General features: G+C 33.4%; 1 protein-coding gene and 1 long non-coding RNA gene across 4 annotated transcripts in view; both read right to left on the reverse strand.

The window, feature by feature from the left end:
- LOC126743632 (adhesion G protein-coupled receptor E4-like) overlaps positions 1-22,478 on the reverse strand; it is a 747,227-nt gene that overhangs the window by 94,916 nt on the left and 629,833 nt on the right. The window lies entirely within an intron of this gene.
- On the reverse strand, positions 15,948-21,231 carry LOC126743638 (uncharacterized). The gene is made up of 2 exons (XR_007662939.1): positions 21,085-21,231; positions 15,948-16,959 (listed from the first exon to the last, which is right to left on the reverse strand). It is a non-coding gene; the product is annotated as an uncharacterized LOC126743638 (long non-coding RNA).

The following is a 22,478-nucleotide window of genomic DNA, read 5'->3' on the forward strand; positions in this document are numbered from 1 at the left end:
GATACCCCTTACCATTTAAAATTTTTAAGGTGATGACCCTGGGGGGCAGAGGGTGAAAGGAGGTAAAGTAATTTTAGGTTAGAAAGTTGTCCCCCTTGACAAGCCTTTTGACGTATTTCCGCGTTTTTTTTTTAAACAGTGGTTTTCGATAAATCCGTGGTGGGAAGTTTTCAAAGGAACACCCTGTATAATACACATCCCACAAAAATATCGCATCACCCATTATTATTTAAATATTGTAATTTATTTTCCGCTTTTTGTTTATTGTAAATTGTTTATTTTATTATTATAAAAAATTAAATTTCAATTAAATATGACTTTTATAAAATTTATGGCACATCTTCCTATAAGTCAATAGGAAGATTCGGGAGAGTATCTAGTGTTCTTATTGGTGTCGGATGTTGTTGAATTTGCCAGCCTAGATGGTCCCAGACATGTTTAATCGGATTAAGGTCCGGGCTACGTGCAGGCCAATTTAGGGTACATGTTACAGCCAAACCACTTTAGCAGCGCATGGATGAGCATTATTACCCAGTGATTACCGATAAAGGGCATTAAGGGCACTTCATGGGGTTCTAAGATATCGGTTATGTACCTGTAAATAATCCTTCCATCATTCACCGGTATTAACTCCGTGCGACCCTCGAAAGAAATTCCTCCCCAAACCATGATAGATTCACCACCTCGCACAGTTAATTAATTTTACTTTTTTTTAAATACTTACAACTTAATAGCTTAACTAACTTGCAGTAAGTTTACTAATTTGGTTTCGTTTTCTTATTTAAATTGCTTAAATTACTGCGTAAATAATAGAAAATTGGCAAAGTTGAAATATAAGGTAAAGTAATTTTTAGCTAACTAAAAAAAAACATTTAAAAAAAAGAGAATTACTAATGCCAAACGGTGTGAAAATTATAATTTACTTAATTAGCTTGTTATATAACTCAAAGCTTAAGCTAATGGATTTAAATAAAATTTTCCAAAGAACTAATTAACAATTAAGAAGAAAGGAAAACAAAAATAAGTTACCTATATATAAAAAATAATAAGAGTTTCCCATCAACTTACACTGGGTGTCAACTAAAGTATGTGTGGTTTTTTTTAAAGCAATAAGAATAATATATCATTGTATAATATATTTAATTGGGTATATTGCCAAAAAAGAAAATTTAGCACACTACGTAAATAATTAATTTGTATCGTTTAGACACAATCTATTGTAAAGAAGAAAGCATAAGTATTTACACACCACACGTTTATCTTTTTTGCAAGATTGTGTCTAAAGTGAAGAAACTGATTACTTATTTAGAGCCCTAAATAGATTTTATTATAATAATAATAATAATAATAATAATAAGCCTTTATTTCCAACAGGCAACTTGCCCAACAACAGGAAACAGTTGCAAAACAATGAAAAATATAGTTAAAAAAAAAACTCACACAAACAAACCTAAAAGAATGAAAAGAAAAGAAAAAGAGTAAAGTAAAGTCACATTCTCAAAAGTTATCCAAAGAATTAGAACAAGTAACTATTAATATGATATAAAAACCCAATTATAAAAGTTTAACAAGATAATCACATATTCAACAAAATTAAATTAAATTAAATTAAATTAACTGCAATATACCTACTAACTATAACTTAAACACATGGATCTTAATCCCAAGAGTAATGATCCACCAAGATATCGACAATCACATGAACCGGAGAGAAATTTATATCGCACATGTGACAGATCCGATTAAATATAGCGCATATTGTATATAGTGGCGATTTCAACAGGATGTTAGTATGAGGCCTTGGCAGAAAGAATGTTAGGGGATGTCTAGCATTAAGCCTAGGCACCATGAAACGTACACCGGAAAGAAGTACAGGACTATCAATGAATCCATTCAGTAACCCATGCAGGAATTTTACAGAGAAGATCATTCTTCTGAGTTGTAATGGATGTAGATTGAAGCGTTCCAATAGTTGCCGATGATCAAACCCTCTTACCGGATATATGCCATCCTGCCTGAAGGCGAAAAACATGGCAAATCTACGCAGAACAGATTCAAGGAGACCAACACGATTCTGATAGAGCGGGTTCCATATAATGCAGCCAAACTCCAGTTTTGATCTCACAAAGCAACAGAAAAGCAGTTTTAATGTAGACTCCAAAGTAAAACTTTGAGAACTTCTAATTATGAACCCAAGCCTTCTTAGGGCTGACTTGACTATGTTATTAAAGTGTAGAACGAATGTAAATTCAGAGTCAAATGTTATACCAAGATCAGTAATTTGCTCGAATCTACTCAAAATAGTATCATTAATAAAGTAATTAAAATTTAAGGGTGTTTTTAATCTAGAGTAACTGACCACACTACACTTAGCCGCATTCAAGCCTAACCTGTTAACAGCGCACCATACCTCCAATGTATTTAGACAGTTCTGAAGAAAAACACAATCCTCCAAACCATATACATTTAAATATAGCTTCAAATCATCGGCAAAAGCCAGCCTATGACAAGTGAGTGACTCAATCAAGTCATTTATAAAAAAACTAAACAGGAGCGAACCCAGGTTCGAGCCCTGTGGCACACCCGACGTTACGTTAAAAAGTTTCGATTTAAAGCCCTCATATTCGACATATTGAGATCTACCAATCAAGTAGGAATGAAATAAATTAAATAATCTCCCTGAAAAAACATACTGAGTTAATTTATGCAGCAAAATATAGTGATCTATCCGATCAAAGGCTTTTTGGAAGTCGGTATAAATAACATCGACTTGAGTATTAACATCAAGTGATTCACAGATGTGACTAGACAGACAGGATAAGTTAGTAACACAAGATCGCCCGCTAAAAAATCCATGCTGGTCTACAGAGATGAGTTCTTTTGCGTGACTAAATAGCGACCGATTCAGGATAATTTCGAAAAGTTTTGAGAAGTTACAGAGTAATGAGATTGGCCTGTAGTTCACGATTAAATCAGAGTCCCCAGCTTTTAAAATAGGTATTATTTTGGCAGTCTTCCAAATTTCAGGGATTTGTTCTGTTGACAGTATTAAGTTGAAAATGTAGGTCAGCGGATCTGCCAGGACACCAATGCAATCTTTAACCAAGAAGCTAGGCACACCGTCTACACCAGATGTTAACTTATTTTTGAGTTTCTTACTGGCCAAAATAATCTGGGAAGCATCAACGTTGGCAGTGTCAAAGTGGGGCACATTATCAGACGTCGACGAATGGTTAATGAAATTTGATTGTATAAATGCCTCACCAAAGAACAGTGCAAAAGCATCAACTATGTCTTGTGGGTCTTTAATTACCACGTCATCGGGTAGCCTGATCATACCAGGAATCCTGGTGCCAGCCTTCTTAGAACCAATAAAATTCCAAAAGCTAGATGGGTCCAAAGAAATATTCCTTTCGGTGTTTGATATATACAACTTATATTCATTGCGTATTTGTAGTTTGATAAGGCGTCTAAGAGAATGGAATTTATTTTGAAAGAATGGAGAATTGTACATTTTAAAGTCCTTGAAAACCTTTTCTTTCCTATAAATGTTCCTAATCAATTCTCGAGAATAATAATTTGGAAATCTTCTTTTACGTTGCTGCTTAAGAGGAATGTGTGCGGCAAATATGCCATTCAATATATCATATAAGGCTCCACATGCATCATTAACGTTAGAGGATAAATACACAGTAGACCAGTCAGCTTCAAGGATCGAGTCATAAAGGAGATGGAAGTTGGCCTTTCTAAAATTAAAAGAATGAGATAAGTTTTTATTAAGCTGAAAATTATGGACACGTTGGCCTGAGACGGTAAAATCAATTTCCAGTGCAGGGTGATGCAAATCCTCCAAGACAAAAGGCACGTCACTACGCGAAACAGTACAGGTGAAGTTAGATAAAACAAGATCCAATAGTCTGTTATTATAGTTTAGGATGTGATTACATTGAACAAGATTAAAAGTGTTAGCAAAATTATTCACAGCAATAGACTTCTGACTAACATGATTACCTGTAGGTGAGTTAATAGAGAAATCAGACACGTTAAAATCGCCCACTATTATTACATTATGGTTTAGCTTTGATATTAAAAGTGTAAACTGATCCAGAAATTGCTCGAAAATTACAGATGTGATGTACAAAACAATCATGTAAAATATCTGTAACCTAATAGTAAATTTACAGCCAACTACATCGATAGAGGGCGCAATACTGTTGCAAAAATCAGACAAACTAATTTTTTCAGACACAATGTTTTTAGAAACTCCACAGAGAACTCCGCCACCTCGTGTGGCAATTACGGATTCAAATTTTCGGTCCGACCGGTAAACATCGTAAGTCTTATTTCACCACTAGATATCTCTGGCCTCAACCATGTCTCGGTGATGCATATGGTGTGAAAATCCTGAGCAATGGCGGCAAGAAAAAAAGTCTCAGTTTTAGTGTTAAGACCACGAACATTTTGATAAAAACAAGTTAAGTGGGCATCACTAGCATGTGAAAATAAAGGCGAATCTAGTTTTTTGCTACAATTCTGGGGGAACCATTGATGTATCTTATATAAAGATTATTTTCTCCTTCCTCTTTGCGCCGCTTTAACTCCGATCTGGCTGCCATAAGCTCATTGCGCTGCCGAGGCGTCATGTCTGTCTCGATGAAGAATTTACCGACAGTCTTCAATTTGTTCTTCAAAACAAGCCTAACATCGTCTGTACCACCAAGGATCACCCTAACAGCCTGCCGCCCATTACGATTCGGCTTCCCAAATTTACTAACAGCCAGCACATTGACGGTAGTTTCGCACAAGTCAGTCAGCAGCTTCTTAGTCTGGACAACATCTTTCAAATCAAAGTTAAAAAGTATAATGTTGTTGGCCCTTTTCTGGCGCTCATGCAGCTCACTTAGGATGGCTTCGTCGATTGGCGCGGGCGTGACACTCGTGCTAGGAGCGGAAATAGGCGCAGTAGATGCCCGACAGCTGTAATCTGCTGAGAGAGCAGGCAAGTTATGCAGGGTTTCTTCAAGTACAACAATACGTTGCTCCAATGTGACAGTTCTCTCGATGGATTCTGAGTTGTAGTTGTGCATAGTGGTTTCCAAATCATTTATTCTTTTTATTAACTTCGGAATATTAAATAAACCTTCCCTGCAGAGGGGACAAGCAAATGGCATCATTCTCGAAACCATGACAATAACTCTAATTTCACTGGAGGATATGCTACCACATTCTCTGCAAATAACTTTCTTGCAGAAATCGCACGGATATCCAAAAAGTTCATTTTTAATTTCCCTGAATGAGCAATTCTTACTGCACATATAACAAACTCCACTACCAGACATTTTTAATAAACTTGAATTATCGATATTACCAGCCCAGCTCCACTTGAAGATTGACAGATGATGTGGATAAGAGCACACATGTAATATGGCAGCCAACAGCTGATATGGATAAGTGCGCCCGGTAAAAACAGAACACCTTAATACTTCAGCCCTAATTCAAGCGCATACAACTGGAATAACAGCTGGTGACCCAAAACTAGACACGAGAGACCCGAATTGAACGGAAAAAGGCGAATGAATCACTTCCCGATGAATAAAATCGAAAAAGAAAAAAAGAAAAACTTGTTAACGCTGTCAACTTTGACGTTCACACGTTCCACGAACTTAAAAATATACCTGGACTGCTAATGCATATGGCCACGATACCCAAAAATGACCACTGCATGGTGGCCGCCATTTTTACAGTGGTTGTGTCCTTTTGATGTTGGTCACTCTGAAAATTGTTAGTGTTGCCAACAAAAAATTTATTAAATAACGGTAATGAAGTTGACATTTGACGTGTGAGTATAGCGGATTGCCTAGTTTTTGACGATTTGTAAACGACGCTTGGGTATATCGTTTGGAACAGGCGATGTATCTTTCTCCTTATTTAATACGTGAATAATGTATCACCATCTTTATTTAAAGGTATTTGGTTCAGTTCCTCAAAACCGAATTATTGTGAAGAAAGAAAGAAAATAAGTGTTTTTAACTGAATTTGTTAAGTAAATACAAGCAAAAATTTGAATGAATATCATGATCTTCATGGTATTAGGATTTATAAGATTCAAGATTATCAGAATGATAAAACAAATATTTTAAAGTGCACGTATCTATTCCAAGTTGATTGAAACTTTGTCTTATTTTAGGTGAGGATTACTTTCTTTTATAAATTTTAACGAAATTCTTAAAGAAGTACTAGAAAAATCACAGATCTAACGCAACTATCTCAAATTCTTACCTATATGTAACGTTCTATTTTGTATTTTTGTAAACATAACCTCTCAAAAACTTTAATTGTTTTGTTTCCCTACAGTTGGCACAATTAAAATTTGTCAGAGTGACCAACATCGAAAGGACACAATCACGCAAAATGGCGGCCCCCTAGTAGTGGTCATTTACTTTTCATTGAATTGGCAGTCCAGGTATATTTATAAGTTCGTGACACGTTCACACAATATAGCAAAAAACCCCATTAAATATTTTATACAAAATGGATCTGCCACAAAAATATCGATTTTATTGTTTAAAAATTTTATTGACATAGAAAAAAAGGGATTCGGAATAAATTTAGAAGCAAGTTAAATTTATTAGTTCATATTGTGAAGCAAGGAAAAGGTACTAGCAATGATGGAAACACAGCTAGAACATTTTTTTCAAATTACCAAATTTCTACTTAAATAACAAATCTATAAAATATAGATGTTAATTTATAGATGTTATAGATGTCTTATAGATGTTAATCTTGTAAAAAGGATATACATTATCCTTCAAACAATATCTTCAACTTATTTTGGCATATTTTAGTATCAGATATAAGTCACGATTTGTTTTAATGAAATCCATATTACGTATCCTAAATAAAAATAACACTCAGTATAACATAAAAATAATTGATAATAATGGCTTACCAACGAAAAACATTTAATCTAACTAATATTATAAATAACTTTAAATTTTGAAGCATTAAAACTCTAGTTAACAACACGAATACCTTTGTGCTTATCAACTGATCAAAAAATAACGCTAAAATAAGCATATTACTGAAATTTTGTTTATTCCATGGCACCCTTGATAGCGGTTTGTAGCAGATAAATATAAAATTTTCGTAATTACTACACTACAGCAATTATATTGATATTAATGGTATAGCGAATCCTGGCGAATCTTAAAATTTCTAGCTTCCAAAACTTTGACATATGTATTTTTTCATAGTTTATTGTAGTTAATATTATATTTCTAATAAAAAAAGCGGTTTGTAAATGTTAAAATCTTAGTAATCAATTAGCAAGATTGATACTTATGTAACAAAAATATCGATTGGTTATAAAATTTAATTTGAATTTTTCTTATATTTTATTAAGAGCACTCTTAAAAAATATCGAAACTCGTAATAGCTTACACTTAAAGCAAAAACTTGCTGTATTACTATACCAATACCCCAATACCATAATAATAACAGATGATTGCTATGAATTTTAATGCAAGTTAAATAGTAAAAAAATAAACATAATTTTATTCTGTATGTCTCTGATTTTTTTTAAGCCACTCCACTGTACGTCGCTTATATACTAGCACGTCTATCTGAAGAATATAAATAAAATCTGGATTCATCTGTGAATAAAATATTGGACCAATCCTGAATATTCCAATTTACGTATTCTCTAGCAAACTGCAATCATGCTACTCGATGCTGTCCGGTAAGACGAGGTCCTCTAGCTGATACTCTGGCTCGCAAACCAGCTTCTTTAAGCCTATTCCTAACTGTTTGTATTCGAATATTACTGGCAGATCCCCTTGCAGCTTTATGGCGATGTGTCTAACTCTTAGCCCCGTTAACCCTAAATAGCGGTCATCTAGTGCCGAAGTTACTCTTCTGCGGCCTTGTCCTGGTCTTCTGAACAGCTGTTCTATTTCTCGGTAGCGATGAACAACTCTTGTTATGGTGCTGTGTTCGACACTTATTACTGCAGCGACGTATCTCTGACAGCGGCCATCTTCTATGAGCGCAATAACTCTAGCGACTTCTTTATTGGTCACATGTTTGTTAAACGTTTAGACACATCCATCTTCACAAAATAAATTTAAATGTTTGCCTAACAACAACACTCTTTGCTTAAAAACTTCTTGATCTCAATATAATGCTCTTACATACTGTAAGAGCTCTTACAGTTAAGTATGTAAGAGCATTACATGGAGAAAAATTAATTTATGGTACAAAAAAATGTGTAAGAACTTCCGATGGTTTTTTGCTCATGATAAGAAACCATAAATACATTTTAGGATGGTAAATATAAACATAGTCTCAAAAAAACTAAAATTATATATGAAAAATATCCTAAAATAAGAGTGTTGCAATAATTTTTGTGGGGTGTGTATAGTTGTTATTTGAATGCGGTAAAAAATCAATAAGTGATTAGAAATAATAAATGGAGTAGTAAATAAAAGTTTAGTGTTTAGTGTTCAAGGGTGGTTATTTATTGAACTCACGAGAAATCCATAACAGTTGGTGTCAGAAAAGGGATAAAAAAGGACTTGACTATTACGAGATCAGAAGTTAAAGGGGATCAGGGAAACAAAGTTTTAAATTTCCATAGTAAAAACGAAAAAGCAAAGTGCCGAGATAGGCCAAATGAATAAATTTATGTCCGAATTTATAGATAAAATGAAAGAGCGACGATAACAGAAAAAACAAAAAGAGAAAAAAAGACGCCATGAGAAGCTTGAACAAGAGGAAAGATTCCAGAAATTAATACAAGCTGCTTTTATGGGCGAGCGAGCAGAAAGAAAAAAATAAATAAAAGAAATTCGGGAAGAACAACAGAAAATAGGAAACAACACAAGGGATTGTATAAACAACTTACAGTTCGAAATTAACCGCATTAAAAGGTAATTATCGGTAGGATAGCATCTCACAGCATATAGAATATAATGCCTCCAAAGTTTGACGGCCAGACTTCTTAGCCAATATAGAAGCGACAATTTGAAGCAGCTGCAGCCAATGGCTATAATAGTGAAGATAAAGCATTGCTTTGTGGTAGCTCTTCAAGGACCGGCCTTAAAGTTGCTTCAAACAGTACCAGCTTCTCATCGACGAGACTATGAGACATTGTGCATAGTCCTAGAAAAAAGATTTGGCGACCAACTTCGAAAGCAGCTATACCAATCTTGAAGTAAAATCTAGACATCAAAAAGCCGGGGAAACTTTATAAGAGTTTGAGGCAGGTATAATACCTCTTATTCATCTAACCTACTCAGGAGCCTCTAAGGAACTCCAAGGTAAAGTTACTGCCCAATATTTCATAGATTCCATTCGAGATCAAGAAATCAAACAAATGCTGCGCATCACCAAATTTAAAAACAGCAGTGACGCGCTGGATAAAGCTCTTGAAATTGAAGCTGCATATAACATTTCCGAGAGCTGCCTCCATCGAAGAAAATAAGGGTGATACCAATAGTGATGTTCTTTAAAATCTGTTTAGAGAGATCATTAAGGTAATAAGGTAGGAATTTAAAGAAGAAATCCAGCAGCTTCTTCGCCGCCAAGTTATTCAGTGCTATGAATGTGAATGCACTGGATACGTGAAACGTGACTGTCGAGTCCAAATGATATCTTGTTCGCCATCCAGAGGTTGCGGAAACTCTGAAACCAATCATAAAACTAAATAGAGTCAGCACTAAGAGGCTGCTTGTACCTGTATGAATGCCCCGAAATTATCTCCATCAGAAGCTTTGGAAATATGCCGAAAGCCTGAAAGTCGAAGTTAATGAAAGGCCGGTTACCATTACGGTTGACACAGGAGCAGCGGTACATCTAATATGTTAAAGCATAGTACGTTTACTTAAAATTGAGTCCTTACCTCAGAGATTAATACTGCGCACGGTGACTGGAGACTTGGCGAACATTACTGGGAAAATGTATCCCGCCGTCCATATCCGCCTGGGAAGTCTCACTTTAAGTCACAAGGTATTGGTGGCTGATATAGAAAATGTGTTTATTTTAGAAATAGATCTTATTACAACACGAATTCTCATTTGACAACAGGCTAAATTTTCTAAGAAACCAGTGTATATGAAGGTGCAGCTCCTATAAACAAATTCTGTTCGTTTGGGTGGTAATAGTAAGAAGATAATTTTTGGAAGATTGGAAAAAAATTCTGGGAGCCGTTATGGATTGATCCAAGAACAAGAGAATGCCTATAAATACTTTGTGACAAAGTTACATCAGAAGGTGACATTCCCATAAGGATTGCCAACATCCTTTCCAATAGCCAAAGATAAGAAAAGGTGACTCAGGTAACTCCAGATATGTAGAAGGTTGCGCGATTTCTTTAACTAAGAGACTCGACACGAATTTGGACAGCTTTGCAAAGAATTGGAAATATCTTTCGATAGACGAATTAAGCAAGGGCATCGCCGAGTACGGCAAGATTTTTAAAGAGCCTAATAGTGAAACTGGACTAGTTAAGCATAAATTAAATACTGGAAATGCTCAATCAAACGGTCAGCCACCTAGAAGACTACCTGTTATCATAGACCAGGAGGAAGAGTCCTTTATAAACAACATGCTTAAGGAGGTAATTATCGAGAAGTCAAATAATCCACAGTCTTCTCAAGTCGTCTAAGTGATAAAAAAGGGTGCATCAACTAGATTCTGTGATAAAACGCAGATAAGATTACTATTATTGTTGAATTTTATTAATAATATACTTGATTTAATTATACTACTTGATTTTATTATACTACTATAATTGATTACTATTATTACCGATAATGCATCTGATGAAATTCCAGACAATATAACAGTTAATACAAATGTAAGATAAGATCGTGTAGTAGGGATACCACTTATACAATAAGCATTAAAATACAACTCAAATCAAATATTTATACAGAGTGTTTTGCATTTACCCGAAAAACCAATCGTAAAAATATTATTTAATAAAAAATGCAGAATAATTGTTCAAATTTCTAAAAATAATTTTGAGGAAGATATTTTAAAGTGTATGAGAGTACTTATTATACCTGACAAACAATTTCATCTTTATTTTATTAATCCCGAAATCTACGAACCTTTTAGCGAAACTATTAGGAAAAATTTTAGAACTTCTCGAATAAATTGAAATCGCTGTTTAGCTAAGTTAATTTATACTAAATAAAAATTACGTAAAAGAAATAATCGAACATTTTTACGATAGCAAAAGAAACCTTAGAGTAATTGACAAAACGATTAAATGATTTGAGGACAAATTTTATTTGCTCGACTTCAAAAGTTTTATTGCAATATATATAAATTAATGTGAAATTTGTACTCGTAGTAAGAATCGTACTTAATAAAAAAAACTTAATAAAAATACTCATGACAACGCTCCTATGGGCACAAACTCTTTTGCAATTATTTATATGTATAGATAGTTAAACCGTTAAACAAACCAAATTTTACCATTATTGACAGTTTTTCACAAGTTGCACAAGCATATCTTTTAAAAGTCTTTAGCAGCTACTAACTTTATAACCAATTTTTTAAATTAATTTTCACAACATGGCCTTTTAATTAAATTGTCGTTGATAATAGAACTAAAGAATTGAATGTTTAATTTAGCATAAAGTCACAATATATTTTTGTTCCTCTCATCATTAATGATTTAATATAATTGTAGAATAATTACATTGTACCCCAACAGAACATATAAGACTTGTTAATAACCAGAATTTTTCAGGTAACCCTATAAGCCCAAAAATTATTTGACTCCATAACATCCATTTTCAATAAAGTTTACACACATAGACCTAATGAAAGATCATATAGAATTGACTATATTTTTAATATGAAATTAGATTAGTGAATTTTAAGCGCTGACATCACCAGATACAAGAAAAAAGGTATATTTTGTTTATTCCCAAATTAATAAGCAGTAAATTAATTTTAAAAAAAGTATGTAAAATATTAACTTACTACAAAATTAAATGTAAATAAAGACGATCCCGAGATATTCTAGGAAAACCAGTTAGTATATGGTAAAATGCACATTCGGCAGAAAAATAAAGATTTATTTGAAAATCCCACTAAAACAGTTAGATATTAGAAAGAAAATCAGCGAAAACTAAAAATCAAGAAAATATATATCAAAACAAAATTTAGTTTTTATTGAGTGTGCTCTACTTCTTTCAGATTGTTTCTCGCTTTTCGTACATATGCAGTCGAAAACCAAATTCCTAACTAATATTTCATTCACATTTCCTAACTAATCCAAATAGCAAAAAATATCCATTAATCCTGGATTATTACCAATTAAAATAGGATTTGTTAGAGTTTAGGAACATATCCACTATTACGACCTAGACCATATTATTTGAAAGGAATACATTTAATTTTAAGATTTTAGATGTCAGTACAAGAAACCTTAATTCTTATAATGTTTAGAAAGCTGGCTACCTTTAAATATTAGCAAAATTATTAAAACATATAATTAAAAGAAATTATACCACATCAACGCAGATTGAAGCAGCGCGGCGTTTGATTAACGGCATAGGTTCAATCTGTAAAAATCCGACAGGCAATCTAGAAGCTTGTGATGGATAACGGGATGAGAAACTAATTAAAGAATTATTAGAAAATAAAAAAGTCTTCAAATCAAAATTGTGAACAGAAAATTTATTTTTTTTAATTTTCTTGGAAAAATTTAATTAAACCATTAATCAATGTTATAAATTAATTATAATACATAATATTGTTAGATGGAAACTTACATCATGTTGTACAAATTTACGAACTTCTTGCAGAGTTAAAACTACACAAAACATGCACTTATCTAATTAATAAAATTATACATAATTATTGACTTATTATTGCATGAAAATCAAAATGCAATGACATTTTCTAATTTGAAAGTCCTACGACTTAGCAATTTAAAAACGTATGACGATAGAAGAAAACAATTTAAAAAAATTTGGACCTAAAGTAGACATTTTAAAAACTTTTCTCTGTAAATTAATAATTATAATTATAAATAGTTTATATTAAGTATCAACATTCTTCATTTTAGAAACACCTCAGTAAATTACATAGGGCTCAGTCATACCCGAATAGCATGCATAAACCTAGGTTGCTGCTAATGGTCAAGAAAGCGTGAATTTATTTGCCAGAGATTTTAAAACTACATGCCGAGAACCTATCAACAAGGCTTCTAATTATAAGTTTGATTATGGTCAGCATTTAAATTGCATTTCTTTTCCTTTCTTGTTTTTTTTTTCTAACTGAGACCCTTTTGATCCTCCCATCTCGTTTTTTTAAAAACTCTGTGTACTCTGAAAAAGCCCTTCAACATCTAACATCAGCTTGTCAGTACTTGCTTGTCATCAGGTACATTTTCTGATTATTGGAAGGTAGGCTTTTTAATACCAATTTATAAAAATGGCGATAGAATGAATATTCCTAACTATGGAGGTGTATGTATTAATCTTAATATCTGTAATTCCTAAGCTGTTTGAAAGATTGTTTCATGTATAATTTTAAAGCACTGTAAGCGATTGCTTACTGATCATCAGCATAGTTTTTTTCAGGATAGATCTACTGTAAATTTTTGACTTACCAGTACGATATTATAGTTGCTTTTGAAAGATCTCTACAGGTTAATAGTGTGTATACACTATTCTCATAAGTCTTTGATGGGGTGGGTCATGATTATCCGGTTAGGAAGTTTGAGACTAAGGGTCTTAATGAGTTAAGAGAGTACCGATATTGAGAGTATTGAAGTATCTCTAGATGTGCCTCAGGGCTCAAATATTGTCCCTATTTTTTAAATTTGTCATAAAAGATTTGAGTAATGTAGTTGTTCAATCAAAGCATCTTGATTTTACTGAAGACTTTAAATTGTATAGATCCAGTGAGTCATATCTTGATGCTGAGCTTTTTCAATGGATTTAAGCAATATGGCTGAGTGGTGAAATAGCAATAATCTGGAACTGAATCTAAAGAAGTGTGGATGTATTTCCTTTGGTCGATCTAATAAAATTATTTTTATCCATACAATATCAACAATATTGAAGTTAGAGGTCAGTCTGATGCCAAGCCAATTTTTTTACCGCACATTTTGGATATTATTAAGAGAAATATGTATAGTCTTAGATTTATCAGTGAAAATAGTGTACATTGTCCAACTACCATTTCAAATTACTTTATTGCTCTTCGGTGCGGTTCTAACATGAGTATACATCTGTAATTTGGACACCTTATTATGATTGTCATATGGAACGTATGAACGCTATACAGAGAATAATTACTTGTTTATAGCGCTAAAGTTATTTTTTTTTTATAATTATTACATTGACAATAATACTCACGGTATCCAGTTTGATATCCCTAATCTTGAAATCAGATGGCATCATTTTAACGCCTTAACATTTTATAACATATTGGATGATTTATATTATTGTCCTGCTATCTTGGAAGCAATTCCTTTCCTAACATTTCGTTAACACTTCTAAAAGAAGGAGGGTTAACTCCTCTTTATTTTATTTGGCCACCTAAGGACTTTTTTCTTCACTTACTAGGACTTTGTTTCTTGAACAAAAAATAGCTTAAATCCATTTTCCATCAAAATACGGCCATGCAAATTCAAAATAGTTAATCTTAGGCTTTAACCTAGGTTCCTTGTATATTGTTCAGTTATTTTTGTGTGAAACTTTGTTAATGATTGATTATTTGATCTGATTAAGGCTTCTAAGGTTTTATCTTAATATATATTCTCTAAATAAATAAATAAAGAAAATATATATTTTTATTAAGAATACCAATAATATTTCAAAAAGAATAATTGTACTATTTTCACCTTTATTTGAGACCTGTTCAGAAGCATCTAAGATCATTATACTCAACAATAAATTTTTTGATTACAAATGAGTTCCATTTCTTTTACAGAAAAAATCAGTGCCAAGAACGTTTTGAAAGTTCTTCTATAATAAAACGAATCTGCAGAAAATAACACCAAGCACCTTGTGCGATCTTATACAACTTGAAGCGCCTTGTGCCATCCAATTATTAAAAAACCAAAATCAAACTACCTGTCAATACGTAGAGGTCAGGATCTCCAAGCCAATCTTTGACCAGACAGATCCCTTAAATGTATTAAGTAAAAATTCCCGATCGATAATTAATTATTATCCCTATTTGAAAGGAAATCCCCCTGTCTGTCTTTAATCTCAGCGCACACATCGACGAAAGCAAATTGGATGAATTGGATAAACTTCGTAGCCAAATCACCTATAACCAACCAAAGCTTATGATGGATAACTATCCTGGTATACGGAAGCCTAATAGTTTCCATCAGCTATCTAGTGATGTGCCTGATGATCCCAGATGACTTCACTTGAAAAATGCCAGACTATTTATTGACGAGTTTAACTACCCATTTAACTACCCGGTTAAACTGTAGAGTTGAATTTTTGAAGTGAGGAGCTATATACAATATAGCTATTACTAATATTGCACTTTTTGTCTAAGGCAGAGCGCCCACCGAAATAACGTGTTTTATGGCATGGCATATGATCTAGCAAGTCGCATGCATCTGCAAGCTGCGGCAAATTGAACAAACGTAAACAAATAGACAGAAACCCACCAAAGTGGCAAGGCGCGCAACATGCTGTTGTGCCACGTAGCACGCCATGCGACTGCAATAAAAATAGAACGCGTTCTATTTTCTTGCCACGTCAGAAGGCCTGCAGTTGTATTTTGTGGTGTGTATTTGTATAACCTACGTATAAAAAATTAAAGACAATCTGAAATTTAATGTTCAAGTTCTTTCAATTGTTGAAAAACATCCTCTGATCTATGATTATAACTCTAATGACTATTCCAACAGGCCTTTGCAAGACAAAACATGGGAAAAGATCAGTAAAGAATTAAACGAATCTGGTAAGTGAATTTTTATTATTTCAAAAGGCTATACGTCCAAAAATTATTTTACATGGTTATTAAAAATATTGTATATTTTATGACAAATTTATTTTATTTATTGATTTTTGGGATAAAAACGAAACTAAATACAATGATCTATTTGCCAAGACAAGGCCCCATGCAGACTCATGAAAAAATCGCAACGTTTGTTTTTCAATTCAAGAGCGGTATTAGTAGGTCTCTGGTGTAGTCCTCGGAGTGCAGTTACTATAGTCGTGTTCTCACTTTGCATAGACGATGCAGGGCGTGTAAAAACTCCATCATCAATGCTTACAAAATTGTGTAGTATACAGGCAGCTTAAATCATGTTATCAATTTTATCTACTTCGCAGCAAATGGGCGTATCAAGTACTCTAAATTTAGTGTTCAATATACCAAAGAAGCATTCGATAGACGTCCTCTAGAGAGCCTATAATTAAATATTCGTCTTCGAGGATATGGTTTCATTATATGATTTGTTAGAGGGAAGGCTTCATCTGCCGCAAAATAGTAAGAAAATTTTATATCTTCATAATTCCCAGGCAACATAGGTTCTGGAAGGTTCTGGAAGATTAAGCTGACTATTTGCTAGTGCTTTTCCGAATACGCTTTCTTTTAGTGCCCTGCCATCACTGTTTCGTCCATATTCGCCAATATCGACCGAAAGGAACAGTCCGTCGGCATCTGCAACCACTAATAACACGATTGAAAAATAACCATTGTAATTAAAATACGCTGAGCCTGACTTCGCCGGTGATTTATCTCTGATGTGCTTTCCAACAACACTACTTACGCAGTTAGGTAAATTCTACAATTCCCAGTAACGGTTGGCAGCTTTTAGCCATAGTTCTTCTGATGAGGTTGGCATGAATTCTGGTTGCAATGTTTTCCAAATAGCTTTGCAAGTTTGAATGACGGCGAATTGTAGTGTGTCCCCTTAGAAAATAATAGGAGAGAGACTTAAAAGAACAACCCGTCGCCAAATATCTGGAAATTACAAGAAAAATCGTTTATATTTCGTTATTTTGGTACAGTTTGTTCTGAAGAGCTAAATAATGTGTTTTTATTTTCAGTTCACGATTTTAAGGAACGCTGGAAGAATCTAAGGGGTTCTTATACTCGACATCTTAAGTACACGAATACACCTTCAGGTTCTGCTACAAAAAAGAGAAAGCCGTACTATCTTGCAGAACATATGACATTCTTATTGCCATATACAAAATCTTGCGCAACAAAAAGTAATATAGTTACTTCATCGCCAGTTGCAAATGCTGAAAATTCCGACAGTGAATTAGGCAATACTGATGAGGTTCCGTATACTGAGGATGAAGAAGAGCTAGAAAGTGAAGTTTTTTCACTAAATACTCCTGATTTTTCTGCTGTTGCTAGTGAAGTGACACGTATGTCAACATTAGCCAAAGTATTAAAAAAAAGTCGTGTGGTGTCTAAATAAATCCCGGGCAACACTTGACGATATAAACAAATCCGAATTTGAATATTTTGAGAGCAAAAAAGCATCTAACCAGAGTACTTCTAGTAATCGACAGAGGGATGAAGATTGCGATGTTTTATTTTTCATGAGACTATTGACAGACATGAAGAAAATGAATGATTATCAAAAACGGCTTTATAAAATACAAATGTTAACAAGTGCCGGAAATATTTTTAAGAAAACAACTGAATACACATCATTGCCCAACAAGGTACAAAATACAGCCGAAACAAATGGATTTAAAGCTCCTCCCGATAATGTACAAAATGAAACAAATGACTACACATTGCCGACGGACAATGAACAGTACATTATTTAGTACTTACCTAAATGTAATTAAAAGGCGTTCTTCAGGAGGAACTGCTCGTCTGTAGTTTGTAACCTTTTTCGAAATCACAGGTCGTACTCTTGTAAATAGTAATTGAAAAGTTTCTACTTTCATTCTATAGAAAGACTGAAATTTCTCGGGATATTTATGTAATTCTTTGAACACATTAAATCCGCCATATGACTGCATGTTTCCAATATGGATGTATCTAATGCCTACGTTTAGACCGATTTTTATTAATTTTAATTAAATTTACTACAGCTAAGACTCTTTCATCTGAGGATGACATTATTAACCACAAGCAACAAAATACAAGTGCTAACTGCCAATTCCTGCAATTTCCCTTGCTTCTGACTTTTGTCACTTTAGTGGGCGCCTGTGAGCCACGCTACATTTAATTAGGGAGAGCGCCCACCAAAGTAGAGTCACATCTAACATGGCAGTGACATAGCACGGGCATGGCACTGGCGTGGCAGGTAGCGCACACTAAAGTAGCATGACTTTAAAAAGGTTAGTTAAAATCAAAATGTCGTCCTCTGAGGATGAAGTTATGCTAACGCTTTTAAACGTGAACGATATGAACAAAACTCGTCCGCAACGTCAGTTTTAGGTACACTCTTATTGGAAAGAGATGCAAGGACATAGTGGATTTAATGTATTTAAAGATTTAAATATGTATCCGGCGAAATTCCAATCCTTCTACAGAATGAGAAGAGAAACTTTTGAGCTATTACTGACAAAAATTAGTTCAATATTTTCGAAAAAGGATACAAATTATAGATATGCAATATCACCTGCAGACTATTTATTAATAACAATAAGGTATGTATCTATTTTTTATTAATAAATCGTATAATCATTATTCATCATAACATAAAAGATATATTCTTTATTAATAACAAAAATATTTATTCAATGTTCGTCAATTCAATGTTATTCAATTCGTCATCTTAATAATAAAATTATTAAGATGACGCAAGATGACGCTCACATTTTTTAATTATTATAATACGCTTTGTCCTATTGTTCTAATGCCCTGTTACTTGTCAATTGGTTAATTGATCCCATGCTTAAACTCCCACACCTGGCACTGTTGCCAAGATATCGGTACTATTTTTGGAAATAAATTATTTAAACAATTCTACAGTCTATTAAATACCTACACCTAATCCTAGGAATAACAGCATCTTACTAAAGACACAAAATATTTAGCAACATTTTGGAGGAGTATTATGAATGAGGGCTATGTTTTAAATAGATTTACTACAAAGTTTCTGGGTATACTTTTTTACAAATTTTAAGACACAATCCAGCCAGTCAACTATTGTTGACTATATTGACGTAGTCCAGATTACTCCATAATTTCGTACCTTTCTTAAGGATACTGATAATTCCTTTCTGAGGAAAGTGACTACATAAAAGAAAGATATAATATATGTAGACTTCTTATGCAGTATCTGACGGTCTACGGAAGTAGCGAAGAATCGGTAACTGGGAGCTACATAGCTCTGAGTTATTTCCACGTTGCTACTAAATCCCTACTAGAGTTAGCTTAGTTGCAGTGGACATTACTAGGTCGTGGACCTAAGTAACTGGATTGTTACCTGATGCATTAAATGAGTTTGGAATCTGTATTTATACCGAATTCCTTACCTGATTAATATTGCAAACAATATGTAATATACTTGTACACCATGTGACAATATTGAAAAATACAGGTGTGGCATAGGAACCAAGTGTTTTTAGGTTGGATAGTATGCGGCCATTGGAAAAGGGAGGGGCGTACACCAAACATGGTGTTGTAACAACAATCCGTTTCTTGACCCAAAGCATGGTGCCGTGAGCGTTAGAACAACGCGTATTCGCTTACGATTGTTTTGTTAGAAGTGGCAAGTCGCTGGCTGCAGAAGAACGTTGAAAGGGTTAGACAAGCAGTGCTGCAGAGCCAACGCCGCTCTGCTCGTCGTCATTTAGCAGCACTTCAAATCAGCAACCGGACTAAAAGACGGATTTTACATGGCGAATTACATTTTCATCCATACAAAATACTGGTTGTGTAGGAATTAAATGTAAGAGATTATCCACAATGCTTGGCTTTTGCTTAACAAATGCTTCAACTTTATGAAGAAATTGAAAACCTTTCCTTAGTTATGAGTAATGAAGCCCATTTCCACCTTAATCGCGCCGTCAATAGACAAAATTGTCGTTACGGGGCTGGCGAAAATCTGCGTGAAATGCATGAAAAACCACTCCGTAGCCCTAAGGTAACAGTTTAGTGCGCGGTGACAAAATTTGGCATCATTGGACCATTTTTTTTTTTTTTGAAAAAAATGGGGTTACCGTTACTGTAACATCCGATTGTTACATTCATATAGTAAACAACTTTTTGATTCCTGACTTACAAAGAAGAGGTGTGGATATCTAAGGTTTGTGGTTTCAGCAAGATGGGGCTACGGCTCACACCGCCAGAGCATCTATCGCTGTTGTTTGCCACCTGTTTCCTAACCATCTCATTTCCCGGTTTGGCGACATTTTATGACCTCCCCGGTCCCCTGACTTATCCAGTTTTATCCAAAATTTACAGTTTTATTATTATTTTTAAAACCCTTGGTTACTATGCCCCACCCTGTATAATCAAACTTTACGTTTGCTACAATATGAAAAATCAAACTTTTTTTAGATACTTAAACTCACTGTCTTTTAATTATAAATCTAAAAAAAATACTGCTAAAACGCTTTCTGATTATTTCTTTAAGCCCGCCTCTAAAACATTCTTTTGGATTTTCTGAAAAGAAAATGGATTTGAATAAAGCAACGACTTCCTTTGCTAGTGCCGATTATAGAAAGATCTAAAAGATATAAAATAATATTTTCTTTATTTAAATAATATTATTTTTAAAATCAGCGGCGGGACTTTGTTTCGCTTATGTTGACTTTTCTGTTTTTTTAACGCTTAATACCACTTTTCCTATATGTGACGTGTGAGTGAGTCACTCCGCTAGTTTTACAACATCTTAGTTAGGGATTTTGTTTAATCCCTTAGTAATTTGTTTCTTTGAGTATAAGAGAGTTATGAACCGCCACCATAAGAGATTTGTATTACACTTTTTGCAGATTTTCTATTCATGTCGCTTATACCACATAATATATTCTTCTTAATATGATTCACGTCGCCCCTATAATGTATTAGGACATGGAACTTCTATATATAATTCGTCTTTAATTTTTGTTTGAACTATAGTTATGGTTGCCTTATGTCAGTGGGAAATTAAAATATTATTTTTTATCTTACCTTCTAATAGCTTAAGTTCCCTAATTACTAAATCTTATTTAAGGTTGTTCTTTTGCTAGGTTTCCTTTAAATGTTGGCACATTTTTCATACAGGCCTCCATTGGAACAAATTCAATGTCATTTATTAACTTTATTGTGGTGAAAAATCTGTCAAAACATAGAACAAAGTTTTTTGTTTAGCGCATTCAAAAAGTGAGCCTTTTTACTATACGTTCAATAAGGATTCTATCATTGACTTTCGTTTCCTGGTTACTATAAATATTCAGGTTATAAACGTATCGTGTCAACGAATCACATATTGTCCTTATTTAAATTCCACCGTCCTTATTTTAATATTTTTTCATAGTTTACATACCGTTAAATTTCGCCAATTATTCGTCGATACTCTGAAACATTGAGCTACTTCTTGCCTGAGCAAAACATTGTATTAAAATATGACATTACTTGTGCAGTGCTTTGTTTTTAATGGTAATTGAGAAGTTGAGTGATACTACCGATGCACCTTTTCAATAATTCTTTTCATAATAAATAATGATGAACAGGTTTATTAGCTTGGTATACTTCACAAAACAAATGACATAGATTTTTTGAAAGTTAGCGGGTTACTTTATAATTTTATATTACCAGTCTGGTACTTATTGACTATATTCAGGATGCCAACTATTAAATAATATTTATATTGAAATTCAAAAAAATTTATGGCACTTATTTTTTTATTTATTATTAAGAAAAATTGAAAACGTACATATTTTCCATCAGATTACTAAATAGTTTTGATAGATATTTTAGCAAACTTTAAGGGGCGGTAGGAAAAATCAAGAAAAAATGTTTTTACTTATTAAACGTATATCTGCAAATGAACCGTTTGAACGGCAAATTAAAAAAAATCTATTTGTTACTTATTATTTTGCAAATTAATTTAATTACTATTACATAAATATATGAAACTGTACTGTAAAAATGTAACCTGTATACACTCATACTAAATAAATGTTAGGCAACCAAATAATGTGTTTGTATTATATTAAATATTCTCCATTCACTATTCGTGTAATGTTCATTATGGAAGTTTCTCACCGCAAATGAATGAGAACCGGAGCTCCATCAGCTATATTTTCCCCTATATTGCCAGATATTTCAGGTAATGATAATTGTATATTGCTCGAGCACATGCTTGTAAATAATACAGTTAATCCAGTTTGACCTATTTTTGTAAAAAGATCCCATAATACGAAGCTGAAAATTTGTCACGAAAACTTTAATACTTACTCCAAGTATTTGAATTTCCTTAAAATGTTGTTATGAAAATGTAAATACATTAAATATGTATATAGTTTTTATAAGGTTCTGTTCGTATTTTGTAGTTTAAGTTGATTAGTAACGTTTATTCAGGG

This window comes from Anthonomus grandis, chromosome 13 (assembly GCF_022605725.1).
Source record: "Anthonomus grandis grandis chromosome 13, icAntGran1.3, whole genome shotgun sequence".
NCBI classification, from domain to species: domain Eukaryota; kingdom Metazoa; phylum Arthropoda; class Insecta; order Coleoptera; family Curculionidae; genus Anthonomus; species Anthonomus grandis.